Genomic DNA, 20,744 nt, shown 5'->3' on the forward strand with positions numbered 1-20,744 from the left:
GAAGGTAGTGGTGGTGGGCACTCTGGTTCATACAGAGGGAATAGTGTGGGACCGGAGTCGCATGTAGGTCAGGCTGGGTAGAGGTGGCAGGTTCCCTTCCCTGAAGGACATTGGTGAACCAGTTGGGTTTTTACGACAATCCAGCAGTCCAGTACCATAACCACTACACTACCACACTCAATGGTTCAAAGATCTCCTCAAGAGGTATCAAAGGGTGCACAACGGCCAGGAATATAACTGGATCTAGGAGACTGTCATTACTTTAGGGGGAGGGTTGAGGCAAAATAAGGGTGTTTTATTTAACAAATAGTTTCATAATATAACTGCCCATCAGCCCCAATGGCACGTTGGGCCCTGGGGTTGTGAGTTGCATTTACTTTGGGTACTGACTTAAAGATGTTTAGGAATGACCAGAGTGCTACTTTCACACACAGCAATCCCACCTACAAACACAGGACTGGACACTAACATTGAGCTGGCACAAACCTCCTTCTCATCGCCTGCAAACTTCTGCACCCCAGCACAATGGTGACTCTGAAGCTCAGGGGAGTGACACAGGCAGCTCTGTGCCTTGTTCCTTCTGGTTTCATGTAGCTAATATTTCTATTTACTATCATTTCCCTCCCCCCCCCCACCACTCCTCCTTGTGCACTCCCCGAAAAAGGGGATGCAGGCAATCTGCCCCCCCTCCAAGGCTCTCTCAATACCAGCTGCAAACAGACAGAGTCACACGTTCCCCAATTTGCCACATCCCCAATGGTTGGACTGAGAGTATGTGGAAGCATAGTGAAGAGCTCTCTTCTCCCCAGTGTCTCAGTGTACCAGGACCCCTACCCTCCTGCTCTACGGATAAATAAATGAAGGCATTCAGTTCAATAATTTTTCCTACAGCAGTGCATTTCGCAGCTAAACAAAAGCTCCCCTCTGGACGGTCTTCCCTTTCCTTCACTCAAGATATTCTTAGCTTTATTCCCGACTGCAGATTACTAATTTCAAAAAGATCACAGTGTCACAGCAAATGCAGCAGATCCATTCAAAAGATAATTAAGCCTTTTGCAAAAAGTGCTCGTGCGCTGGTGTGCAAGCCATGCCGGTGGGGGAGTTAGTTAACCGGTTCGTTCCTTTTTTTAACTAATTGTTTCAGCCATCCAATCCTGCAGCAAACAACTCCAGCTGTCAGAGGAAGTATGGGCCGAGTGTGGTTTAGCCAGCGTGGGCTGACCGAGCTTTGCGCTTTCCCGACGGGCACTAAAAATACCCAGGTTGTTTTACTCGCTGCCATTGTAACGAGTTGCCGTCAGGCAAGAAAATAAATTAAGACTCAGAGAGGAGAAGAATTTGCCTGTTGAACGCAAATTGGTGGCCGCTCAGATGGAAATTTTAATTAAACGAACCCCAGATTCCACATCAGTAGACTGCTCGCCATCCCTCCAGCTGGTTCCTATTTTTACCCTGCTTATTAAAAGTTATTCTTGCCCGTCTTTAGCTCCAATTCTGCCTCACAATACTCCCCGGTGGAGTGGAGAGACACGAAACCTGAGCCCAGTTCCCTACCACGGTAAATTGGTCATTAAGAACTGAATGAGAGCAGGCTGGTCTGATTGTGCTCTGGATTATTATCAGTACCACTTGGTATATCCTAATGAATGTGAATTTATAGGGCTAGGACTCAGCGAGAGGTTAGATGAGGTTCGTAAACTGCTGCAGCATCATTCTTCAGCCCTAGGACCTCGGTTGGATCCCTGTTACAGAATCTAGACACGGGCTACCCACAACTGGACTGGAGCACATTGTCTAGGCTGACACTCCACTGTAGCACTGAGGGAGTCCTTGAATTGTCGGCGCTGCGTAATCCTCGAGATGAGACATTGAACCAGGGTTCTGTCTGTCTGGTCAGGTGGACGTCGAAGATCCCACGGCAACATTCAAAGAAGAGCAGCTCTCCCCAACGTTCCTTCTAAGCCAACATCACCAAAAACAGATTAACTGGTCATTCACCTGAATGTGGACAAAATGGCTGCAGTGTTTGCCTACATAACAACAGTCACTGCACTTCTAAGTAACACAATGAACCTGTACAGTTTTGAGACATTTCTGAGAGGCATGGTGAGGCACTATATCAACACAAGCCTTTCCTTTCACACAAAAACAGGACACAGTAAAGTTTCAAAAACGTTTATTTAGATGGTTTAGGAGAATCCCCAGTGAGTGGGAACTAACTAAAGGGAGCAAGAGGGGATGACATCACAGCATTGGACAGGATGTGATGTCACCACGCTGGACAATTCATTCTCACTTGACTCTTACAGGAGGTAATCCACCCTTTTATTTGAGGCTGATACAGATGCACATCCATCAGATATTTACAAAAGATATAGGGGTAGTATTTCCACAGGGGTTCTCCTTCCATAATTTTGACGGAAGGTTGGTGGGAAAACCTGGAGAAAGGGTGGAAACAGCCAGTCATGCCACTTCTCCAGGATTTCCGCCAATCTTCCGGTGAAGTTACAGCGGGAGATTGAGACGCCCCCTTCCCCCTCACGGAAACTCTCCCCCATAGTTTCCACTGGTGGAGATATATTCGTAAAGTGATAGTTAGGATTATATTTGCTGACGTAGAAAAGATGTTGATAGGTTAGACTATCCTCTCTATCGTAGATCATATTATTCATTTTTGGAATTAGCAAAAGTGTGATGTCTGGAAAAAGGCAAGGCTGGTACTGTTATGTAACCAAACGCAGCAGCCATTTTGTGCACAGCAAGATCCCCCAGACAGCAACAAGATGAACGACCAGTGGATCTGTTTTTGGTGGTGTTGGTCGAGGAAGGAATGTTGGCCTCAGGACACCGGGAGAACTCCCTGTTCTTCTTCAATGCCCATCTGAATGTGCTGATGATTAACTGGTTTACTGTTGAGGTCACTTCCAACTTCATCAGTGAGGAGTGTCTAAATTCTGAACTGGGAAACCCTGAGCCCCGCTTGAACTGTTAATAAGCAGCCCATCGGGACGAATGCCTGACCCAAACTAGGGTCTTTTTACCTTTGGTTTTAAATGGTGAGTTCTCTCTTTGTTCTACTGTAAAGTTATTCTGCAAATGGCCAAACCTCCTTGTGGGCTCCAATGCAATCAGCCCTCAACAACTTTCAGAACAAAATCCCTCCACGGCCTCGCCCCTCCCTATCTCTGTAACCTCCTCCAGCCCTACAAGATCTTCGCACTCCTCCAATTCTTGCCTCTTGCGCATCCCCGATTTTCATCGCCCCACCACTGGACGGCCGTGCCTTCAGCTGCCTAGGCCCTAAGCTCTGGAATTCCCTCCCTAAATCTCTCCGCCTCTCTATCCTCCTTTAAGATGCTCCTTTGACCTACCTCTTTGACCAAGCTTTTGGTCACATGTCCTAATATCTCTTTATGTGGTTTGGTGTCAAATTTTGGTTGATTATGCTCCTGTGAAGCGCCTTGGTACGTTTTACTACATTCAAGGCGCTGAATAAATGCAAGTAGTTGTTGTTGTGGTTTCATAATCCATGTCTGGCTACCCAACACACAGCCCATTGTTTGTGTCCTTGCAATCCTCCGCTGGGCTGTTTGTTTTGGTGACCGCCTAAAAATGCATGTTCCAATTGTTGCCAGATGTTAAAAACAATTTAGTTGAAAAGGTGCGCCCACCACCGAGGAGAAAGAACTTGTACCTTTCACATCCTCAGAACCCCTTCGCACTTGGCACTTCACGGCCAATGAATTACTTTTGAACTAGTCACTGCTTTTAGTAGCAGCCAGTGTTGGTCAGGACACCAAGAGAACTCCCTGCTCTTCCACAGAAGATCAGTAACGTCCAGCTGAACACATGGACAGGGCCTTAATTTAACATCTTATGCAAAGGACGGCACCTCTGACAGTGCAGCACTCCCTCAGTACTACACAGGAGTGTCAGACTGGATTATGTGCTCAGGTCCCTGGAGCGGGGCTGAACTCACAATCTTCTGAGGGTGCTACCGGGAGATACCAGGGATGTTGCCCTGCTCAGATTCTGTTCCTTTCGAGCTGCTTTTAAACGTGGTTTAATGGGGTACTCAGCTGCCAGCTCCTGCCATGCTTGCCTCACATAGCTGGCAGCAAACTTCAAAATAAACTTGCCAGATTCACTAAGGCTGGTCAGCAGGAAGAACTGGTTGTAAATGATTACTGTGATTGCTACACCTGGTCTATACTGACCCGAATACTGCAGGGAATGAAGAGCAAGTTCCAGGTCACAGGAACGTGCTCTGTTTACAGAAACAGTGGTCTACACGATGCTTATGAGTGTTGAGATTAGGCCCAAACTGGAACAGAATGCTCTGAACAAACTGGAACGGAAATCCGTGCTGCTGCATGCAGTTTTCCTGATGGCCAAATGAGTGAAGGCACTTCCTGGGTTTAGCACTAATTCACACTGCTCAAAAGATGCCAGGTTCACATTGTGGTATGTGCTGAGCAAGTTAATCTCAGCTAGGGGCAGCACCAAGGGGTGCTATAATTGGCCTCAGAATCCTGGGTGTCCCATGCGTGGGACAGGAGTGATCTACATAGGAATAGGCTAATCAGCGCCTCGGAGCCTAGGCTGTGATGTCTCACGGTTGAATAGCCTGCTGATATGCAACTAGCTAGCTCATGCGGAATGGCCCATGAGTCCAGTACCAGAGGGATGCTAGTGGCTGGGGAACTGTACTCCAGCATGAGTCTGCACCTTCAGGGGAGAAGCAGCAGAGAACAAAATGGTGCACACAAATACTGATAATGGAAGACCAGCAACATTGAACAGCTCCATGCACCGAGAGTTTAAACTATGGAAGAGTAGGAATAGACTGGATGTTGGACGGTTCTTCTTTTCCCAGAGAGTAGTGAGCCTCTGGAATGTGTTGCTAGCTGATGTGGTGGGAGCCGACTCTCTGCCTTCAAGAGGGAGCTGGACCAGTTCCTGACTGGGGCCAAAATCACATCATATAGAAGGTAAGTGACTTTATAGATAAAACATGGTCCATGTGATCTCCTGGACTGGTTATGATCACCTGAGGGGGGGGGGGGGGTCTCAGAGGAATTTTCCAGATTATTTTTTCCCTGAGGAGGATAGTAACAGACTTCAGGAAGACACAGACAGACTGATGAAATGGGCAGACACATGGCAGATGAAATTTAACGCAGACAAGTGTGAAGTGATTCATTTTGGTAGGAAAAATGAGGAGAGACAATATAAACGAAATGGTACAATTTTAAAAGGGGTGCAGAAACAGAGAGACCTGGGGGTGCACATACATAAATATTTGAAGGTGGCAGGACAAGTTGAGAAGGCTGTTATAAAAAGGCAAAAAGAACCTTGGCTTTATAAATAGAGGCATAGAGTACAAAAGTAAGGAAGTTATGCTAAACCTTTATAAAACAATGATTAGGCCCCAGCTGGAGTATTGTGGCCAATTCTGGGCATCACACTTTAGGAAGGTGTCAAGGCCTTGGAGAGGGTGCAGAGGAGATTTACTAGAATGGCACCAGGGATGCGGGACTTTGGTTATGTGGAGAGACTGGAGATGTTGGGATTGTTCTCCTTAGAGCAGAGAGGGTTACGGTGAGATTCGATAGAGGTGTTCAAAATCGTGAAGGGTTTTGACAGAGTAAATAGGGAGAAACTGTTTCCAGTGGCCGAAGGGTCGGTAGCCAGAGGACACAGATTTAAGGTAATTAGCAAATGAACCAAAGGTGACATGAGGGGAAAAAAATTACACAGCGAGCTGTTATGGAATGCACTGCCTGAAAGGGCGGTGGAAGCAGATTCAATAACAACTTTCAAAAGGGAACTGGATAAATACTTGAAGGGGAAAAATTTGTAGGGCTATCGGGAAAGAGTAGGGGAGTGGGAATAATTGGATAGCTCGTTCAAAGAGCAGGCACAAGCACGATGGGCCGAATGGCCTCCTTCTGTGCTGCGTCACTCTACGATTCTATAATTGGCCCTGGGTTTTTCACTGTTTTTTGTGTCTCTCCAAGGGGATTACATGGCTGGGGGGGGGGGGGGGTTAGTCAGGATTCTCCAGCCATCATGTGTGTGGGGCAGGCTTGATGGACCAGCTGGTCTTTTCCTGCCAGTTAATTTCATTTGTATGTTGGTACCTGTGATTTGTGTCAGCATGAGTCCGCAACTTCTGGGTGCTCCCAGCGAACACCCTGAGCAATGTTACAATTTATCGATGCATCTTACAGTTTCCATTTAAGAACACATGCGCCACATTAGACGTCTAGCAAGCCTCTTATATCTCTTTAACCAATGTTCCTGTTGCCACAGCAACAGCCACCACAAGATAAAAACACACACATGGTGTTTTACATATCACAATATATTGTCAGCAGCGATCTCTGGGATCGCGTTCACACCGTTGTTAAACAAATCAGATACTTTGTGCCGAGAGCTGCTCCCGTTGTCCGCACCCCTTCATCTATAGTGCTGTCTCCGCCTCCATTCAAATTATTGGATCATTCAAATTATTTTTAAGCATAAAAGACCACTTTGAATTATTAGGAGACTGTACTCCGGAAGAGCCGGTCATTGTAGTGTACATGAAGAATGCGAGTCTTTCCTCTCCAACCAAATCTAGGGCTTTAAACTTCATTTATTATTCCCACGACAGCAGGATGGTAATTATTCTCACATCAAACTGAACAGGTTCAATCAGCTTGGGCTTGGAGACAATGATCCGGTAACTCTTCAACACAGTGACTTCTCCCAAAAAAACAGGGCAGGGGGGAGAGAGAGAGAGGGAAAAAATAGGGAGAAGGAGAAAGAGGGGAAAAAAACGGGGGGAGGGACGGATAAAAAAACAGGGCGAGGGGGAAGAGGAGAGAGGGAGGGAGAGGGGGAGAGAGAGGAAAACGGGGGATTGGGAGGGGGAAGAGAGAAAACGGGGGGAGGGGAAGAGTAGCAGTCATTTTTTTCTGTCTTAGACCTCTACCTCTGGTGTAAAATATTGTCTGATTACGCTGTGCAGGGCATTGGGACGTTAAAGGCGCTATATAAATGCAAGTTGTTGTCGGTTAAAAATTCGGATGAAGAAACTATTACGGTTAATGTAACTTTGCCACATTTCATCCCTGTGCTGCAGGCAAGGGATGTTCACTAATCACAGCACAACCTCCTCCTAACTGGAAGGCAAGACTGCCCAGGAAACAGGGGCTTCAACGAACTGCCCTGGAATCGTCCAACATTGTTGGTGTTGGTGCCATGACAGAAAGGGTAAATGAGGAGGAACGCGGCTTCAAATTATGCTCCACATAGCTCTTAACCCCCGGGGTGCCATACTGAGCAAGGAAGTGCTAAGTAAAGGTCAGTGTGTCTTCCCACAAAACATGGGCCGGGAGGAAAGCCAGAGCAAGAGTTGTACATGGGCACTCCCTGGCTACTCCTGCTGTAGGACGTGCTCCCGCCAGCTCTGTAGGGGTGTCAGGTCAGATGGATAAAGGCGATAACATTTGGGGGGGTGGGGATGGGTGAGGGCAGGACAGGGAGGAAAATATATCCATCCACAATATATTCTTATAAATAGCAAGTTAAATAAAACAGGAGAACGAGTTTCCTCCCTTCTCCCATTGAGTCTCCCCTCCAATTAATGGTCCAGCTGACAAGAAGATAACATTCATGCCGAATGAGACTGGCAGATCTGAGTGACAGGCAGCTCTGAAGCTTGACCCTTGTGACCTCTGTACTGTGAAGCAAGTGCTGGCATTGCTATACGACTGAGCTGTTCTAACCCGGCCTTCTACTGAAAGAATGCAAACTGAAGACAAGTCCCTCTGCCTTTTAACCATTAGCTGTAGAAGTGATCGCATTTCAGAAACTCAGCCTGCGCTTCACTCTCGGAACAATTGGTTGTGACATCAGCCGGCAGTGCTCTCAACTCTGAACTATGCTGTGGATTGTAAACCCTGCCTTGATGATTTAAGTTTATGCCCAATACTGACTCCCCAGAGCATCACTACAAGGACACTGTACTGCTGCAGGCACTGTCCTTTCTAGATTAAACTTACATGCTATGCTTCCAAAAAAAAAATCCACATCTGGAGGGATCCATTGTGGATAAATGCTCCACATGATGTGCAACTGAACCACGCAGACCAGAAAGGTCGGCAGTTCGTTCCTGATCTGTGCTGAGTTTGCTGATCTCAAGTCAGACCAGCAGATGGCTTTAGTGGAAAGTTGGCCATGCTTCCCATTCCTGACTGCTATCCAGCTTGTGAGAGGACCGGATTGGTTCAGCTGTAATGCCTGCCACAGTCAAATAGCCTGCCAACATGGGCTCCCACAGGAAGAGGTGTCTGTAGAACCGCACTTGAGCAAAAGTTCACAACTTTATAGGGGTGGGAGAAAAGTGATTTAAAAAAAAACTTTTCTTGACTTTCTCATCATCTCCACAGGAAAGGCAGAATGATCTGAACTGTGAACTGCTGCATCCATCAATGCCACCCAGTAGCACCCAACAGGAGGCAGGTTCTGCAAAGCAAGTTATAATAGATCTGCCTTCCAATTCCCCCTCCCCCAGAGACTTGGGGGGAGGGAACGGACCATCCAGCAGCTAATAGAAAATCTCATTCAGTGGTGGGAAGGGAGCCTCGCTGAACCCGAGTCCTCCAGACAAGAGGCAATGCTGTAGTGTTTAAAAGCACTGTACTTAAACGATCTTAAAAAAAAACTTTAAACACTACCTGAGTTCTAAACTACCGAATGTATTTACTCAACAGCAACAGCCCAGGGGGAAATACAGATATTTTAAACAAACGGAATGATTTAAAAATAAATGTAATATACAACTTGCCCAGCCTTTGAAGCTTTGTTTCTAAACACCCACATCATTCAAATACAATAAATCGCGGCATCATTGAAACCATAAATTATAAACAAACCAGACCCTGACCTCTGTGCTCACGGGAACATTTGTGAAAGATTTAAAGAAAAAATATAAACAACAATTTGTCATATTTTATGAAGCCACCGAATCAAATCGGAACAGACTCCTCTACTATCATCATAACAAAACTTCTAAACAACTATTTGTATTTTCACGTTGGGAGCAGAAAATACAGAAGGGAAAAAAACTGTAAACATGATCTATTAATATATAATTTAAACTCAAAAAATAAAACTGCCATAAATATATTATTTAAATGTATTTTATTCTAATACATTAAAGAGATATTTAAAAGTACTGCATATACAGTAATAAAAGTTTTTTTCTTGAATTAACAAAAAACACATCTCTGTGCAGACAGCAGTCTCCAATGCTTTGTTCAGCAGCTACCCACGCAGACAGCCCCGATGTGAGAAACACAGAATAAGATACATGATCCGATCAGCACAATAAAGCAAGGCAACCCTGTTCGCGTTCTGACCCGGCTAAACAATATATTTTGAATTAATCGCAATATAAACTAATTAATTTTAGTCCGAATGCGCCACCATATCGGGCGGCGGGGCCTGCAGCGCACACTCGGCTTTAAACAATAAAGCAGCCCCGGAGCCGGCGAAGCTACACCGGGCAAGCTGTACTGCCGCTACCGCCACAAGCACCAACCTGCAGCGCGCCACTGGCCTCCGCGGCGGAGAAAGAAGCGAGATGGTTGTTACCTGGAGTGGAGGCGCCGCTCGGGGTTTATGGAACAAAGAGAGCCGCCGGTAACTGGGAGCGAGCGGGACAGGCAGCAACGGCGCATGCGCGGCCCCGGGACTGCGGGAGTGGGGGATGGGCGGCCTGGGACTCGCAGGCAGAAAGGACGGAGAGCGGGGTAGAGGGGTAAGGGGAGAGCAGAGAGAGGGGTAAGGGGAGAGCAGAGAGAGGGGTAAGGGGAGAGCAGAGAGAAGGGTAAGGGGAGAGCAGAGAGAGGGGTAAGGGGAGAGCAGAGAGAAGGGTAAGGGGAGAGCAGAGAGAGGGGTAAGGGGAGAGCAGAGAGAAGGGTAAGGGAGAGCAGAGAGAAGGGTAAGGGAGAGCAGAGAGAGGGGTAAGGGGAGAGCAGAGAGAAGGGTAAGGGGAGAGCAGAGAGAAGGGTAAGGGGAGAGCAGAGAGAAGGGTAAGGGGAGAGCAGAGAGAGGGGTAAGGGGAGAGCAGAGAGAGGGGTAAGGGGAGAGCAGAGAGAGGGGTAAGGGGAGAGCAGAGAGAGGGGTGAGGGGTGAGGGGAGAGGGGTGAGGGGAGAGGGGTAGGGGGAGTGAGGGGAGAGGGGTAGGGGGAGTGAGGGGAGAGGGGGAGTGAGGGGAGAGGGGTAAGGGGAGAGGGGTAGGGGGAGAGGGGTAGGGGGAGAGGGGTAGGGGGAGAGGGGTAGGGGGAGAAGGGGTAGGGGGAGAGCGGGGAGAGGGGTAGGGGGAGAGCGGGGAGAGGGGTAGGGGGAGAGCGGGGAGAGGGGTAGGGGGAGAGCGGGGAGAGGGGTAGGGGGAGAGCGGGGAGAGGGGTAGGGGGAGTGAGGGGAGAGGGGTAGGGGGAGTGAGGGGAGAGGGGTAGGGGGAGAGCGGGGAGAGGGGTAGGGGGAGAGCGGGGAGAGGGGTAGGGGGAGAGCGGGGAGAGGGGTAGGGGGAGAGCGGGGAGAGGGGTAGGGGGAGAGCAGAGAGAAGGGGTAGGGGGAGAGCAGAGAGAAGGGTAAGGGGAGAGAGCAGGGAGAGGGGTAGGGGGAGAGCAGAGAGAGGGGTAGGGGAGAGCAGAGAGAGGGGTAGGGGGAGAGCAGAGAGAGGGGTAGGGGGAGAGCAGAGAGAGGGGTAGGGGGAGAGCAGAGAGAGGGGTAGGGGGAGAGCGGGGAGAGGGGTAGGGGGAGAGCGGGGAGAGGGGTAGGGGGAGAGCGGGGAGAGGGGTAGGGGGAGAGCGGGGAGAGGGGTAGGGGGAGAGCGGGGAGAGGGGTAGGGGGAGAGCGGGGAGAGGGGTAGGGGGAGAGCAGAGAGAAGGGTAAGGGGAGAGAGCAGGGAGAGGGGTAGGGGGAGAGCAGAGAGAGGGGTAGGGGGAGAGCAGAGAGAGGGGTAGGGGGAGAGCAGAGAGAGGGGTAGGGGGAGAGCAGGGAGAGGGGTAGGGGGAGAGCAGAGAGAGGAGGAGAGAGGGGGTAGGGGGGAGAGCAGGAGAGGGGTAGGGGGAGAGCAGGGAGAGGGGTAGGGGGAGAGCAGAGAGAGGGGTAGGGGGAGAGCAGAGAGAGGGGTAGGGGGAGAGCAGGGAGAGGGGTAGGGGGAGAGCAGAGAGAGGGGTAGGGGAGAGCAGAGAGGGGTAGGGGAGAGCAGGAGAGGGTAGGGGGAGAGCAGAGAGAGGGGTAGGGGGAGGAGAGGGGAGAGGGGTAGGGGAGAGCGGGGAGAGGAGGTAGGGGAGAGCGGGAGAGGGGTAGGGGGAGAGCGGGGAGAGGGGTAGGGGGAGAGGGGTAGGGGAGAGCGGGGAGAGGGGTAGGGGGAGAGCGGGGTAGGGGGAGAGCGGGGTAGGGGGAGAGCGGGGTAGGGGGAGAGCGGGGTAGGGGGAGAGCGGGGTAGGGGGAGAGCGGGGTAGGGGGAGAGCGGGGTAGGGGGAGAGCGGGGTAGGGGGAGAGCGGGGTAGGGGGAGAGCGGGGTAGGGGGGAGGGAGCGGGTAGGGGAGAGCGGGGTAGGGGGAGAGCGGGGTAGGGGGAGAGCGGGGTAGGGGGAGAGCGGGGAGAGGGGAGAGCGGGGGAGAGAGCGGGGAGAGGGGAGAGCGGGGGAGAGGGGTAAGGGGAGAGCGGGGAGAGGGGTAAGGGGAGAGCGGGGAGAGGGGTAAGGGGAGAGCGGGGAGAGGGGTGAGCGGGAGAGCGGGGAGAGGGGTGAGCGGGGAGAGGGTAGGGAGAGGGGAGGAGCGGGGGTAGAGGGGTAGGGGGAGAGGGGGGTAGGGGGAGGGGAGAGGGGGTAGGGGGAGAGGGGGGTATAGAGGGGGTAGAGGGGGTAGGGGGAGAGGGGGGTAGGGGGGTAGGGGAGAGGGGGGTAGGGGGAGAGGGGGTAGGGGGAGAGCGGGGTAGGGGGAGAGCGGGGTAGGGGGAGAGGGGGGTAGGGGGAGAGCGGGGTAGGGGGAGAGCGGGGTAGGGGGAGAGCGGGGTAGGGGGGAGAGCGGGGAGAGGGGAGAGCGGGGAGAGGGGAGAGCGGGGAGAGGGGAGAGCGGGGAGAGGGGAGAGCGGGGAGAGGGGAGAGCGGGGAGAGGGGTAAGGGGAGAGCGGTGAGCGGGGAGAGCGGGGAGAGGGGTGAGCGGGGAGAGGGGTAGGGGGAGAGCGGGGGTAGAGGGGTAGGGGGAGAGGGGGGTAGGGGGAGAGGGGGGTAGAGGGGGTAGAGGGGGTAGGGGGAGAGGGGGGTAGGGGGAGAGGGGGAGAGGGGGGCAGGGGGAGAGGGGGGCAGGGGGAGAGGGGGGCAGGGGGAGAGGGGGGCAGGGGGAGAGGGGGGTAGGGGGAGAGGAGGGGGGAGGGGGAGAGGAGGGGGGGGGTGGGAGGGGGGGATGGGGGGAGTTCGGGGGGGGGAGTGGAGTTCGGGGGGGGGTTGGTGGGGTGGGGGGGGTGGGAGGGGGGAGGGGGGGGCAGAGAGAGAGAGGGGAACTGGGGGGGGGGCGGAGAGAGGGGGGGGGGGGCGGAGAGAGAGGGGGGGGGCGGAGAGAGAGGGGGGGGCGGGGAGAGAGAGGGGGGGGCGGGGAGAGAGAGGGGAACTGGTGCGAGCGGGGAGAGAGAGGGGAACTGGGGGGGGGGCGGGGAGAGAGAGGGGAACTGGGGGGGGGGGCGGAGAGAGAGAGGGGAACTGGGGGGGGGGGCGGAGAGAGAGAGGGGAACTGGGGGGGGGGGGCGGAGAGAGAGAGGGGAAGTGGGGGGGGGTCGGAGAGAGAGAGGGGAACTGGGGGGGGGGGGCGGAGAGAGAGAGCGAGAGAGGAACTGGGGGGGGGGCGGAGAGAGAGAGAGGAACTGTGGGGGGGGGGGGGCGGAGAGAGAGAGAGGAACTGTGGGGGGGGGGGGGCGGAGAGAGAGAGAGGAACTGGGGGGGGGGCGGAGAGAGAGAGAGGAACTGGGGGGGGGCGGAGAGAGAAAGGGGAACTGGGGGGGGGCGGAGAGAGAGAGGGGAACTGGGGGGGGGGGCGGAGAGAGAGAGAGAGAGAGGAACGGGGGCGGAGAGAGAGAGGGGAACTGGGGGGGGGGCGTAGAGAGAGAGGGGAACTGGGGGGGGGGGTGCGGAGAGAGAGAGGGGAACTGGGGGGGGGGGGTGCGGAGAGAGAGAGGGGAACTGGGGGGGGGGCGGAGAGAGAGAGGGGAACTGGGGGGGGGGGCGGAGAGAGAGAGGGGAACTGGGGGGGGGGGGGGCGGAGAGAGAGAGGGGAACTGGGGGGGGGGGGGGCGGAGAGAGAGAGGGGAACTGGGGGGGGGGGGGGGGCGGCGGAGAGAGAGAGGGGAACTGGGGGGGGGGGGCGGAGAGAGAGAGGGGAAGTGGGGGGGGGTCGGAGAGAGAGAGGGGAACTGGGGGGGGGGGCGGAGAGAGAGAGCGAGAGAGGAACTGGGGGGGGGGGGCGGAGAGAGAGAGAGGAACTGGGGGGGGGGGCGGAGAGAGAGAGAGGAACTGGGGGGGGGGGCGGAGAGAGAGAGAGGAACTGGGGGGGGGCGGAGAGAGAGAGAGGAACTGGGGGGGGGGGCGGAGAGAGAGAGGGGAACTGGGGGGGGCGGAGAGAGAAAGGGGAACTGGGGGGGGGGCGGAGAGAGAAAGGGGAACTGGGGGGGGCGGAGAGAGGGGAACTGGGGGGGGGCGGAGAGAGAGAGGGGAACTGGGGGGGGGCGGAGAGAGAGAGGGGAACTGGGGGGGGGCGGAGAGAGAGAGGGGGAACTGGGGGGGGGGCGGAGAGAGAGAGGGGAACTGGGGGGGGGCGGAGAGAGAGAGGGGAACTGGGGGGGGGGCGGAGAGAGAGAGGGGAACTGCGGGCGGAGAGAGAGAGGGGAACTGGGGGGGGCGGAGAGAGAGAGGGGGGGAGGGGGAAGGGGAGCGGGGAGGGGGAGAGAGAGAGAGGAATTGGGGGCGGGGGAAAGAGAGAGAGGAACTGGGGGGGGGGGGGAAGAGAGAGGAACTGGGGGGGGGGGGGGAAGAGAGGGGAACGGGGGGGGGGGGGAGAGAGAGGGGAACTGGGGGGGGCGGAAGGGAGAGGGGAACTGGGGGGGGCGGAAGGGAGAGGGGAACTGGGGGGGGCGGAAGGGAGAGGGGAACTGGGGGGGGGGGGGGGCGGAGAGAGAGAGGAACTGGGGGGGGGGCGGAGAGAGAGAGGGGAACGGGGGGGGGGGCGGAGAGAGAGAGGGGAACGGGGGGGGGGGCGGAGAGAGAGAGGGGTACTGGGGGGGGGGCGGAGAGAGAGAGGGGAACTGGGGGGGGGCGGAGAGAGAGAGGGGAACAGGGGGGGGCGGGCGGAGAGAGAGAGAGAGGGGAACTGGGGGGGGAGGGGGAGGGGGAGGGGGAGGGGGAGGGGGAAGGGGAGGGGGGAGGGGGAAAGAGAGAGAGAGAGGAACTGGGGGGGGGGGGAGAGAGAGAGAGAGAGAGAGGAACTGGGGGGGCGGGGGGGAAGAGAGAGGAACTGGGGGGGCGGGGGGGAAGAGAGAGGAACTGGGGGGGGGGGGGAAGAGAGAGGAACTGGGGGGGGGGGGGAAGAGAGAGGAACTGGGGGGGGGGGGGGGAAGAGAGAGGAACTGGGGGGGGGGGGGGGAAGAGAGAGGAACTGGGGGGGGGGGGGGAAAGAGAGAGGTGAACTGGGGGGGGGAAGAGAGAGGTGAACTGGGGGGGGGGGGGGGGAAGAAGAGAGGTGAACTGGGGGGGGGGGGGGGGGGAAGAAGAGAGGTGAACTGGGGGGGGGGGAAGAGAGAGGGGAACTGGGGGGGAGAGAGAGAGAGAGGGGGGGCGGGGGGGGGGAGAGAGAGAGAGAGGGGGGGCGGGGGGGGGGAGAGACAGAGGGGAACGGCGGGGGGGGGAGAGAGAGGGGAACGGCGGGGGGGGAGAGAGAGGGGAACTGGGGGGGGCGGAAGGGAGAGGGGAACTGGGGGGGGCGGAAGGGAGAGGGGAACTGGGGGGGGCGGAAGGGAGAGGGGAACTGGGGGGGGCGGAAGGGAGAGGGGAACTGGGGGGGGCGGAAGGGAGAGGGGAACTGGGGGGGGCGGAAGGGAGAGGGGAACTGGGGGGGGCGGAAGGGAGAGGGGAACTGGGGGGGGCGGAAGGGAGAGGGGAACTGGGGGGGGGGGGGGGGGGGAGAGAGAAGGGAACTGGGGAGGGGGGGGGAAGAGAGAAGGGAACTGGGGAGGGGGGGGGAAGAGAGAAGGGAACTGGGGGGGGGGGGGGGAAGAGAGAAGGGAACTGGGGGGGGGGGGGAAGAGAGAAGGGAACTGGGGGGGGGGGGGGGGAGAGAGAAGGGAACTGGGGGGGGGGGGGAGAGAGAAGGGAACTGGGGGGGGGGGGGGGAGAGAGAAGGGAACTGGGGGGGGGGGGGAGAGAGAAGGGAACTGGGGGGGGGGGGGAGAGAGGAGGGAACTGGGGGGGGGGGGGAAGAGAGGAGGGAACTGGGGGGGGGGGGCGGAGAGAGAGAGAGGGGAACTGGGGGGGGGGGGGCGGAGAGAGAGAGGGGAACTGGGGGTGGGGGCGGAGAGAGAGAGGGGAACTGGGGGTGGGGGCGGAGAGAGAGAGGGGAACTGGGGGGGGGGGGGCGTAGAGAGAGTGAGAGAGGGAGAGAGGAACGGGGGCGGAGAGAGAGAGGGGAACTGGGGGGGGGGGCGTAGAGAGAGTGAGAGAGGGAGAGAGCAACGGGGGCGGAGAGAGAGAGGGGAACTGGGGGGGGGGGGCGTAGAGAGAGAGGGGAACTGCGGGGGGGGGGGGCGCGGAGAGAGAGAGAGGGTAACTGGGGGGGGGGGGCGGAGAGAGAGAGGGGAACTGGGGGGGGGGGGGCGGAGAGAGAGAGAGAGGGAGAGAGGAACGGGGGCGGAGAGAGAGAGGGGAACTGGGGGGGGGGGGCGTAGAGAGAGAGGGGAACTGCGGGGGGGGGGGGGCGGAGAGAGAGAGAGGGGAACTGGGGGGGGGGGGCGGAGAGAGAGAGGGGAACTGGGGGGGGGGGGGCGTAGAGAGAGAGAGAGAGAGGGAGAGAGGAACGGGGGCGGAGAGAGAGAGGGGAACTGGGGGGGGGGGGGCGTAGAGAGAGAGGGGAACTGCGGGGGGGGGGGCGGAGAGAGAGAGAGGGGAACTGGGGGGGGGGGGCGGAGAGAGAGAGGGTAACTGGGGGGGGGGGGGCGGAGAGAGAGAGGGGAACTGGGGGGGGGGGCGGAGAGAGAGAGGGTAACTGGGGGGGGGGGGGCGGAGAGAGAGAGGGGAACTGGGGGGGGGGGGCGGAGAGAGAGAGGGGAACTGGGGGGGGGGGGGGGGAGAGGAGGGAACTGGGGGGGGGGGGGCGGAGAGAGAGAGAGGGGAACTGGGGGGGGGCGGAGAGAGAGAGAGGGGAACTGGGGGGGGGCGGAGAGAGAGAGAGGGGAACTGGGGGGGGGCGGAGAGAGAGAGGGGAACTGGGGGGGGGGGGCGGAGAGAGAGAGGGGAACTGGGGGGGGGGGCGGAGAGAGAGAGGGGAACTGGGGGGGGGGCGGAGAGAGAGAGGGGAACTGGGGGGGGCGGAGAGAGAGAGGGGAACTGGGGGGGGGCGGCGGAGAGAGAGAGGGGAACTGGGGGGGGGGCGGAGAGAGAGAGGGGAACTGGGGGGGGGCGGAGAGAGAGAGGGGAACTGGGGGGGGGGCGGAGAGAGAGAGGGGAACTGGGGGGGGGGGGCGGAGAGAGAGAGGGGAACTGGGGGGGGGCGGAGAGAGAGAGGGGAACTGTGGGGGGGGCGGAGAGAGAGAGGGGAACTGGGGGGGGGGCGGAGAGAGAGAGGGGAACTGGGGGGGGGGGGCGGAGAGAGAGAGGGGAACTGGGGGGGGGGGGCGGAGAGAGAGGGGAACTGGGGGGGGGGGGGCGGAGAGAGAGAGGGGAACTGGGGGGGGGGGGGCGGAGAGAGAGAGGGGAACTGGGGGGGGGGGGGCGGAGAGAGAGAGGGGAACTGGGGGGGGGGGGCGGAGAGAGAGAGGGGAACTGGGGGGGGGGGGGGCGGGGAGAGAGAGAGAGAGAGGGGAACTGGGGGGGGGGGGGGGCAGAGAGAGAGGGGAACTGGGGGGGGGGGGGGCGGAGAGAGAGAGGGGAACTGGGGGGGGGGCGGAGAGAGAGAGGGGAACTGGGGGCGGCGGGCGGAGAGAGGGAGGAACTGGGGGGGGGAGAGAGAGAGAGAGAGAGAGAGGAATTGGGGGCGGGGGAGAGGGAGAGAGAGGGGGGGGCGGGGGGGGGGGGGAGAGGGAGAGAGAGGGGGGGGCGGGGGGGGGGGAAGAGAGAGGGGAACTGGGGGGGGGGGGGGAAGAGAGAGGGGAACTGGGGGGGGGGGGGGAAGAGAGAGGGGAACTGGGGGGGGGGGGAAGAGAGAGGGGAACTGGGGGGGGGGGGGGAAGAGAGAGGGGAACTGGGGGGGGGGGGGAAGAGAGAGGGGAACTGGGGGGGGGGGGGAAGAGAGAGGGGAACTGGGGGGGGGGGGGGAAGAGAGAGGGGACTGGGGGGGGCGGAGAGAGAGAAGGGAACTGGGGGGGGGGGGGGGGAGAGAGGAGGGAACTGGGGGGGGGGGGGAGAGAGGAGGGAACTGGGGGGGGGGGGAGAGAGAAGGGAACTGGGGGCGGAGAGAGAGAGAGGGGAACTGGGGGGGGGGGGGCGGAGAGAGAGAGAGGGGAGCTGGGGGGGGGCGGAGAGAGAGAGGGGAACTGGGGGGGGGGCGGAGAGAGAGAGAGGAACGGGGGGGGGGGGCGGAGAGAGAGGGGAACTGGGGGGGGGCGGAGAGAGAGAGAGAGAGAGAGAGGAACGGGGGCGTCGAGAGAGAGGGGAACTGGGGGGGGGGAGAGAGAGAGGGGAACTGGGGGGGGGGGGGTGGAGAGAGAGAGAGAGAGGGGAACTGGGGGGGGGGGGGCGGAGAGAGAGAGGGGAACTGGGGGGGGGGGGCGGAGGGAGAGAGCGGAACTGGGGGGGGGGGGGGGAGAGAGAGAGGGGAACTGGGGGGGGGGGCGGAGAGAGAGAGGGGAACTGGGGGGGGGGGGCGGAGAGAGAGAGAGAGTGAGAGGAAAACTGGGGGGGGCGGAGAGAGAGAGGGGAACTGGGGGGGGCGGAGAGAGAGAGGGGAACTGGGGGGGGCGGAGAGAGAGAGGGGAACTGGGGGGGGCGGAGAGAGAGAGGGGAACTGGGGGGGGGGGCGGAGAGAGAGAGGGGAACTGGGGGGGGGGGCGGAGAGAGAGAGGGGAACTGGGGGGGGGGGGGGCAGAGAGAGAGAGAGAGAGAGAGAGAGAGGGGAACTGGGGGGGGGGGGGGGCAGAGAGAGAGAGGGGAACTGGGGGGGGGGGGCAGAGAGAGAGAGGGGAACTGGGGGGGGCGCGGAGAGAGAGAGGGGAACTGGGGGGGGCGCGGAGAGAGAGAGGGGAACTGGGGGGGGGCGGAGAGAGAGAGCGGAACTGGGGGGGGGGGGGGGGGAGAGAGAGAGAGAGAGAGGAACGGGGGCGGAGAGAGAGAGGAACTGGGGGGGGGGACGGAGAGAGAGAGGGGAACTGGGGGGGGGGGGGCGGAGAGAGTGGGGAACTGGGGGGGGGCGGAGAGAGAGAGAGGGGAACTGGGGGGGGGGGGGGGCGGAGAGAGAGAGGGGAACTGGGGGGGGAGGGGAGGAGAGAGAGAGGGGAACTGGGGGGGGGGGGCGGAGAGAGAGAGGGGAACTGGGGGGGGGGGCGGAGAGAGAGAGAGAGAGAGAGAGAGGAACTGGGGGGGGGGGCAGAGAGAGAGAGAGGGGAACTGGGGGGGGCGGAGAGAGAGAGAGAGAGAGAGAGAGAGAGGGGAACTGGGGGGGGGGGGCGGAGAGAGAGAGGGGAACTGGGGGGGGGGGGCGGAGAGAGAGAGGGGAACTGGGGGGGGGCGGAGAGAGAGAGGGGAACTGGGGGGGGCGGAGAGAGAGAGGGGAACTGGGGGGGGGCGGAGAGAGAGAGGGGAACTGGGGGGGGGGCGGAGAGAGAGAGGGGAACTGGGGCGGGCGGAGAGAGAGAGGGGAACTGGGGGGGGGCGGAGAGAGAGAGGGGAACTGGGGGGGGGGCGGAGAGAGAGAGAGGGGAACTGGGGGGGGGCGGAGAGAGAGAGGGGAACTGGGGGGGGTGCGGAGAGAGAGAGGGGAACTGGGGGGGGTGCGGAGAGAGAGAGGGGAACTGGGGGGGGGAAGAGAGAGAGAGGGGAACTGGGGGGGGGAAGAGAGAGGGGAACTGGGGGGGGGACGGAGAGAGAGAGAGGGGAACTGGGGGGGGGACGGAGAGAGAGAGAGGGGAACTGGGGGGGGGACGGAGAGAGAGAGAGGGGAACTGGGGGGGGGGCGGAGAGAGAGGGGAACTGGGGGTGGGGGCGGAGAGAGAGAGAGAGGAACGGGGGCGTCGAGAGAGAGGGGAACTGGGGGGGGGGGCGGAGAGAGAGAGGGGAACTGGGGGGGAGGGGAGGAGAGAGAGAGGGGAACTGGGGGGGAGGGGAGGAGAGAGAGAGGGGAACTGGGGGGGGGGGGGCGGAGAGAGAGAGGGGAACTGGGGGGGGGCGGAGAGAGAGAGAGAGAGGGGAACTGGGGGGGGGGGGGCGGAGAGAGAGAGGGGAACTGGGGGGGAGGGGAGGAGAGAGAGAGGGAACTGGGGGGGGGGGGGGGGGCGGAGAGAGAGAGGGGAACTGGGGGGGGGGCGGAGAGAGAGAGAGAGAGAGAGAGAGAGGAACTGGGGGGGGGGGGGCAGAGAGAGAGAGAGAGAGGGGAACTGGGGGGGGCGGAGAGAGAGAGAGAGAGAGAGAGAGGGGAACTGGGGGGGGGGGGGGCGGAGAGAGAGAGAGAGGGAGAGAGGAACGGGGGCGGAGAGAGAGAGGGGAACTGGGGGGGGGGGGGGCGTAGAGAGAGAGGGGAACTGCGGGGGGGGGGGGCGGAGAGAGAGAGAGGGGAACTGGGGGGGGGGGCGGAGAGAGAGAGGGGAACTGGGGGGGGGGGGGGGCGTAGAGAGAGAGAGAGAGAGAGAGGAACGGGGGCGGAGAGAGAGAGGGGAACTGGGGGGGGGGGGGCGTAGAGAGAGAGGGGAACTGCGGGGGGGGGGGCGGAGAGAGAGAGAGGGGAACTGGGGGGGGGGGCGGAGAGAGAGAGAGGGGAACTGGGGGGGGGGGCGGAGAGAGAGAGGGGAACTGGGGGGGGGGCGGAGAGAGAGAGGGGAACTGGGGGGGGGGCGGAGAGAGAGAGGGGAACTGGGGGGGGGGGGGGCGGAGAGAGAGAGGGGAACTGGGGGGGGGGGGGGCGGAGAGAGAGAGGGGAACTGGGGGGGGGGGCGGAGAGAGAGAGGGGAACTGGGGGGGGGGGGGGGCGGAGAGAGAGAGGGGAACTGGGGGGGGGGGGCGGAGAGAGAGAGGGGAACTGGGGGGGGGGGGCGGAGAGAGAGAGGGGAACTGGGGGGGGGGGGGCGGGGAGAGAGAGAGAGAGGGGAACTGGGGGGGGGGGGCAGAGAGAGAGGGGAACTGGGGGGGGGGGGGCGGAGAGAGAGAGGGGAACTGGGGGGGGGGCGGAGAGAGAGAGGGGAACTGGGGGCGGCGGGCGGAGAGAGGGAGGAACTGGGGGGGGGAGAGAGAGAGAGAGAGAGAGGAATTGGGGGCGAGGGAGAGAGAGGGGGGG

The 20,744-nt window shown here is 59.8% G+C and overlaps 1 protein-coding gene and 1 long non-coding RNA gene across 9 annotated transcripts in view; one reads left to right on the forward strand and one right to left on the reverse strand.

Moving 5' to 3' along the window:
* Window positions 1-20,744, reverse strand: part of smarca4a (SWI/SNF related, matrix associated, actin dependent regulator of chromatin, subfamily a, member 4a) — a 107,221-nt gene that overhangs the window by 66,997 nt on the left and 19,480 nt on the right. The window lies entirely within an intron of this gene.
* LOC137304487 (uncharacterized) overlaps window positions 9,495-20,744 on the forward strand; it is a 37,934-nt gene continuing 26,684 nt past the window's right edge. The window contains exon 1 of the long non-coding RNA XR_010958585.1: window positions 9,495-9,693. This is a non-coding gene — a long non-coding RNA (uncharacterized lncRNA). The remainder of the gene's footprint in view (window positions 9,694-20,744) is intronic.

Source organism: Heptranchias perlo, chromosome 37 (genome assembly GCF_035084215.1).
Source record: "Heptranchias perlo isolate sHepPer1 chromosome 37, sHepPer1.hap1, whole genome shotgun sequence".
NCBI classification, from domain to species: Eukaryota; Metazoa; Chordata; class Chondrichthyes; order Hexanchiformes; family Hexanchidae; genus Heptranchias; species Heptranchias perlo.